The sequence below is a fragment of the Ixodes scapularis genome, unplaced genomic scaffold (genome assembly GCF_016920785.2).
Source record: "Ixodes scapularis isolate PalLabHiFi unplaced genomic scaffold, ASM1692078v2 PGA_scaffold3__209_contigs__length_174095766, whole genome shotgun sequence".
Taxonomy (NCBI): Eukaryota; Metazoa; Arthropoda; class Arachnida; order Ixodida; family Ixodidae; genus Ixodes; species Ixodes scapularis.
This window is the reverse complement of record NW_024609868.1, coordinates 27,263,981-27,271,193: the sequence shown is the minus strand read 5'-3', so window position 1 is coordinate 27,271,193 and position 7,213 is coordinate 27,263,981. Positions and strand designations below refer to the sequence as shown.

Below are 7,213 nucleotides of genomic sequence, written 5' to 3'. Positions count from 1 at the left end.
CCAAAATTAGCGAAAAAATTTCCCCGCTATATTTAGCAGAAAAATTTCCCCGATAAATCAAGCGGAAAAATTTTCCCGCTAAATCTAGCGGAGAAATTTCACCGCTAAATTTAGCGGAAATTTTTCTCGCGAAATATAGCGGAAAGTTTTCCTCGCTAAATTTAGCGGAAAAATTTCCCCGCTAAATCTAGCGGGAAAATGTCCCTGCTACATCTAGCGGAAAAATTTCCCCGCTAAATCTAGCGGAAAAATTTCCCCGCTAACTTTAGCGAAAAATGTTCCCGCTAAATCCCTATATCTAGGGGAAAAATTACCCCTAAATGGAAGGCGAACAGGAAGAGAGGAGGGGCGTAGCGTCCTCCTCGTACCTTCCCCTCCTCCTCCTCAAGAGCTGCGCTCTAATTCGGCGTTACAGGGAGTAGTAAACGGCTTTCATTTGTTTCGGTGTTATTCAGAAAGAAATTAGGTAGAAAAGTATAGCAACAACGCAGCACCCCAGTGACACGAAAGTCCAGTCGGACGACTCAAAGTCTCGTGCTCCCGTCAATAGGCGACTTGGAGTTCAAGATGTAGCTGACATCCGGGGATGGTTTGGTGAGGCGAAAAAACCTCAGAAAGGTGTTCCGCATTCCTGAACTGCACAAGCAGTAGACGTGAAAGTTGATGGCAAAGCTGGCCATCCCCGTGTCATTGGCGATGGCCCGGAACAACTGGAAGCCGTAGTTGAGCGCCTTGTCAACGCCGATGAGCACCGTTAGAACAGCTGCAGTAGTCATGCACACGCAGAACATAATCACGATAGCCGTCAGAAGGATGACCAAACGCTAATCTCCAAGAAGGTTTCTCGTGTCTCCTGTCTCTATTGCTGCTAATCATAAACTTTTGCCGATTCTGCTTGAATCGGCGAAAAGTAAGATGACGGTAGTTTGAAGATAGAGTGGGTAATCAGGCGAGCTGGTTGATGTTACACATTTTTTAAAAACCAGAGACGACGGACGATGAAAGAGCTTTTTCGTCCTCCGTCGTCTCCGATTTTTCAAAAAATTTGTAACATCAACCAGCAGGCCTGCCTCCTCACTCTCTGTTCAATCATCCTACCTGATGCAGGCATTGTTCCGTGTACGTCGTTATATCTATCATCTCTTCCGCCGTCGTCGGTGTTTGTGTTCGGCTTTTTAAAGATCAGCTTTGAGACGTTTTGTGTGTTGTCCCGTTTTTCGTCGTCAGTCGTCTCCGGTTTTTCAAAAATGACGGCAGTGTTCAGCACAGCCACCACGAGAACCCGACCAATCCTCACTAAGACCTCCTGAACCAGAAGGTGTGTCTTCAAGACAGGTCGCGACACGAACACGTTGTCGCACGGAACGTACTGAGTTATGTTGGCCAGTTCGTCTCATAGAGGCACGGGCTCTTCTGGAAGGCCACTGGTACGTAGAGAACTCCAGCAGCTACGTAGGCGGTGACCATGGCCAGCTTGGCACACATGGAGTTGTGAAACTCCCTGTATCGCAGGGGCAGGCACACAGATCAGCAGCGGTCGACGGTGACAGCCACGACAATGAAGACGCTGCTGGCCATGAGCGCGTTCACCAGCGGCATCTCGACGTGGGCGTAGTAGAAGGCGGCCGAGAATGCGCGCGGCTGTATGCCATGGAGCCGCAGCATCGGGAGCACAGCAACGACCAGCGCCAAGAGGTCCGAAGTGGCCAGCCAGATAAGGTACACGAACGTGACAACTTTGAGGTTTAGCCTCGTCAGCACGACCAGTTGAGGATTCCCACGATGCCCACAGCAATGATCACGAACGGCACGACACGGTACACTGTTAGCAACAACCGTATATTTAGCGAATATTTGGGGTGAAAAACACGCTATTTACACAAATTACCATAAATTTACACGTTGAGTAACAGATAGGTCGTTAAAAAAATCATGCGAGGTTGTAAAAAACGTGTTTTGGTTCGGTCATACACGCCTAGCCGTGTAGCCGACCTCGAAAACACGCATCACCCCCGACGACGACCGCAGCACTGCCGGCTATTGAAGCACCGGAATGCTTGGGGACACACCTAGAAAGGACCGTCGAGACAAATGCCGCGGAAAGAAACATGTCTCGGAGACAGATGTGCACCAAAATCAATTACGCCATGTCGCTGGACGTGGCGAACCCCGCGCTTACCGCGCTCGCTGCCATTCCTGCCATTGATTCTGGTCGATGGCATTGCGGCTTCTCTCATGTCGCCCATGTTTGTATTTATTTTAGGGATCTTGATAATAGTTTCTTACATACCACAAATAAAGTTATGGGCCTAATTACTCGTTCTAAACAGTTAAAATGGATATAAAAAGCGTGCCCCCGATCTGAACACGTGATATTGCAGTTGGTTTCGTTTTGGCTTTGTGGCTTCTAGGTAGGCCGGCTTGACACGGTCGGTCGTGACTACGTCACGACGGCCGTTTATGTCTAGTGTAAAGGCGCAAAGGTCTTGGCTTGCCGATCCAGCACTCTGAACGGGCCGTCGGAGGACATAGAGTTATTATAATTATTATAATAACACTATGGTCGGAGGATCCGGATGCAAGGGCCGAGGGAGATGTGCTCTTGCATAATCGTCGAAATCCCAAGCGGTTGCCGCGTGCCGTGCCGCGGAGAACGTTCCCCTGGATTGCAGGTGCTCAGAGCCGATCATTACGTCCGGGTCACCATTCTGTAGCGCGTTCGATGTTGAGGACGGAATAGATGGTGCGACCGACTCCGAGCTTAGGCGAAAACGTTCTGTTTATTTTCTCGTGCCGCCGGGCTCGTATCGACGAGTTGCGTTGTCGTCTTTTATCGGCGGCTTGGTAGGCCGATGGACCGCCACAGCTTCAACCCTTCAACTGCAAGCGAAGGTGCCGCCACTTTTTATGCACCCTCCTCAGAATTTACTACGCTCCGTGGTGGCCGCCGTATTAAAAATGTATACCAGTTGCTGCATCTGTAGGTCATCTTTAAGTTAGAGCTGACAGACAAAATCTGGCCACGGCGCAACGCTAAAGTACGCTGGAAGCTAGAGCCGGTTTGCTTTCGTTACTTTTGTTTGGTCGGTAAAAATCGGGCAACAACCCACGTTTAGCTTGACTCCGGTATTGTTTTGGTTTGTCGGGACGCTAGAAGCTCGTAGGTTTGCAAGCACATGTTGCGAAGACGTGACCGGAGAAGTGCCCCTGTGATGTTCCCAGAAGAAGGAAAGTATCAATCGTAATCATCGTGTGTGCTTTGAAAGCGAAGCGAGCCACAGGGTCCACGAGTGCGCAACCACAAGCCAAGGTTCACGACAGCGCAGCGTTGACTTCGGCGATCTCGTTCTGTTTGGTGCAACACGGCGATGCGAAAAAAAGCTGAAACGTTCGTCGTGTGTGGTGCGGTGCCCTTGGAGGTAGAAACCCACACTAACACGGAGCGCAAATTGGTTGTTGCGGGGTGGAGGTGCAACGGATTCAGTACCGTCGTCGTCAGCTGATCCGGTCCAGCTGGTCCGGGAGGACGCAGCGAGCATTTTTAAAAGTAAATCTTCCTTCGTTCCGTTTCAGACGGTGGAAGTATCCCGACACATACCGTGAGTAAGAAGCAGCGGGCGTTTTCAACAAAATTACGTCGTTTTAATTGAATAATGGACTCCGGATTGTTATCCTAAATCTGCCGTTTTTATGCTTCTTGTTGGACTGCGTTTGCACAGCACGCACACCGCTCGAGTAGATGATTCGGTCCTGCAACGAGTTTGTTGCGCCCATCATGAGGCATAAATAAATTAGGACAAGGTTTCCTACCTGCCCACAGATGCATGTACTGAGACCATTTTTTACGTAGTGAACGTTGTGCTTTTTCTTTATTTTGGGAAGAGGCGTTAATTGGTGCATGTTTTATGGTACGATCACTTGAGAGTTGAGAAATTAGAGAGCGGGCAAGCTTTCCCAACATTGTCTCTTTCTCTCTGGAACTGCCCTGTTTCAGTTTCAGTAGGCATATCTACTAGCAGGTACAAACTGCTCTAAAGCAGCTAAAAAACATGAAGCTTAGGACGGTGCGGACTCCGTGTTTCGCGCTTTTCGCAAGGTGACAGGGTAAATGCTTTTTTGAGGTATGCGGAATATGCAAGCGATTTTGTTATGCCCGTCGTTTGCGTCTCTCCAGCAAAACGAATAAGATGATCTACAAAGGCGCAATCACAAGCCAAGATTTACGATAGCAGTGCGTTTGCTTCGGTGATTCGTGTAGGTGTATTTTACCCTGCTCTCTGCAACACCGTGTCACGACGAAGAGCTGGAACGGTCACGTTTTGTGCTGGCCTCCCGGTTGACAGAAACCCGCGTCGCCCGCATCGGCACCGAGTGCGCTTGGGCTGTTGATGCTCAAGCCTTTCATCCGCGGCTTGTCGCCAGCTCATCCTGCTGCTCAACGGTGAGGAAGCGGCGAGAGTAACCTCTGAAGTGAATGTAAATCCTTGTTCATTCAGTTATCCGTTGTCAAAGTGTGGAAGATGTCCAACGGTTACTGAGGGCGGGAACTACAAGCGTTTTGCCTTGCTTTTATAACCGAAATCAGACCAACGACATAACTGCCTTGCGTACTCCAAAATGACGGAAGCAATAAGTTTCAACAGGTCGAGTACGTCACCGGGGATGTAGGCGAGACGGTGCACACTGTCTAACGCTTGCAGTATCCACGAGTGGTACCAGGAAAGCGACGTCAACAGAGAAGGAGCTCGCGATTTAGCATAATGCGGTGCTACGGGCCCGTGTCTCTTCAAAGTTCGGGGTGGTGGCAGTACAAAAAAACGACGCATCAGCGCCCCACACCAGTGTTCACGAATAACACCGGTCACAAACTCCCTAGCCCCACCGCTCCACTCGACACCGACACGACATACGACAACAAACTGCATCAAAACGCCCCAAAAGTGAAGACGTCTGCTCCCGTACTGTAACCGCTGCAACTAGCGGAAGTGAAGTGTTGGGCGGATGTCCTTCACAAGAATATATAAAAAATGCTTTGCGCTAGGAACATTTTCATTTATTATTGTATACGTAATGACAAAATCCCAATAATTTGTTTTCCTATCCGATTCAAGCTAGTCGGACTGCTCATAACACTGGTCAAGAAAAAAAAATAACAAAAATTTGAACTTTTTCATGACCGGTTTAAAATTTATTGTTAATAGATCGTTATTTGTCGCAACGGACTAACATTATAGATTTTGCCTCCATACTTTTTAAATGCAAACAGTTCTAACACACGGCTGTCCATTGCGCGGTGTTTTGTGTCTTCTTCTATAAATCTGTAAAGGTCAGCGACCAAAGAGCTCACCCGCACATGTCAAGCTTCTATGCGCCGCGGGGAGAAACGAATATCGAGTAGGAAGTGTGGGGCATAGAGGTTAGTGGTGTCGGGCGTAGTGTCGTTGTTGTGTTTGTGTTCATGTCGGTGCTGTGTAGTACGTGGTACTGGTGTTGCCTGCGTTGTATGTAGGGTTGCTGTCTAGTCGTAGTCGTTCGCAGTGTGTTAACAGACTCGTCTTTTTTTTTTTAAGATATAGGCTGCTCGAAATTTCGATAGGTGTCGCAAGTTACCGCCCGATTCTAAATAGTTTGCTTAAGTTATTTATCCATGTGAGTTCGGCATTCGTTTTTTTCTTGTGTAGCGGCTCCGTTGAAGCTACCGACGCCGCCGACCGCCGATGACGCACGTACGTACCTTTGCACGTAGCTACGTCCGCCGCTTGGAGACTTTACTGTGTATAAAAGACATCGAACGAGAACTAACGCGTCCTGTCTGCTTTCAATTCGGCTGAAAGGCGCGCGGCTCGCTGGACTCGTCTCTCGCCTGTTCTCGGCCGCTGGCCGCCATGTTTCATGTGGAACACGCTCGGAACGTGTTTTACACGGCACCTCATGTGTAAACGAATACCGCAGATGGCTCCGTGTAAAACGAACACGTTTCGACGTGTCCGCTATGGGACAACGGTTTACACGTCTGGGCGTGTTATTTTTGCTAACAGTGTAGGCGAAGAAGTTGAGCGTGTCTATCTTCTGCTTGAGGAGCAAAGTCTCCTGGTCGCTTGCTGAGCGGTGCTGCTACGTCAAATGCTCGGATGACGTTGCTGACTCCTCCACAACAATAGGATTGAAATAAGGGCACGCCACCATCTTGTTCTGAAACCAGAAGCAGTGGTAGATATTACTCCATGCTATCAAATCTATGGGCAACTTTTTGAACATTGCATAAAAATGAAAGGCGTTTACAACTCCCTGGAGTGCCGAATTAGAGCGCAGCTCTTGAGGAGCAGGAGGGGAGGGTACGGAGGGGAGTGTATGCCCCTTCTCTTTTTCCTCTCCTACCCTCCTCCTCTCCTGCTCCTTTCCCATTTTGAGGGAAATTTTTTCTATATTTCCCCCTAAATTCAGTGGAAAAAATTCCCTGCTAAATTTATCGGGGAAGGTTTTCCGCTAAATTTAGCGTAGAAATTTTTCCGCTAAACTTAACGGGGAATTTTTTGCACTAAATTTAGCGGGGAATTTTTTCGCTAAATTTAGCGGCGAATTTTTAAGTTTAATCTAGCGGGGAGTTTGTTTCCACTAAATGCAGCTGAGAGATGTTTCCGCTAAATCAAGCGGGGAATGTATCTGCTAAACTTCGATGGAAATGTTTCCTCCTCATCCTCTCTCGTGACCGTCGTGACGTCGCATGTGATGTCAATATTGGAAACGTCCCATAATGCAACGTGCGGTTATGCCGACGCCAATGGCGACGGCGACGGCGACGCCGCTCAAGCCGGAAACGGGCGCCTAAGAGCTGCGCTCTAAAACGAATAAAAATGATTTAGCACAGACCATGGGATACTTGATCTAAGGCTAAATATCTTTTCACAAACTCAAGAACCTTTGAGTTTGAATTACTGTTTTCTATTCGTGCATTACTAAACTAGAAAACTTGGAAATATCGGTTGGAATAACTTGCGTTTACGTATTTTGGCCTCGCCAAAGCATGTTACCGTTTTTAAACATGTCTACCTTTTCCTAAAATATAGTTCAATGTGTAGAACACGTCATGGTGGTAAGCGCCCACTGTTCCTCTGAGAACTAGTTCTTGTAATTCTTTATTTTAGAAGCCGGCATCAGGTCAATTTACGTCTTTTTCTTGCTTCACTGAGCCTGAAAGATGGCATCGAATTAT

At 48.1% G+C, this 7,213-nt stretch overlaps 1 pseudogene; it reads right to left on the bottom strand.

Annotated features, from left to right (window-relative positions):
- Positions 1-524: 524 nt before the first annotated feature.
- Positions 525-7,213, bottom strand: part of LOC115330381 — a 48,459-nt pseudogene continuing 41,770 nt past the window's right edge.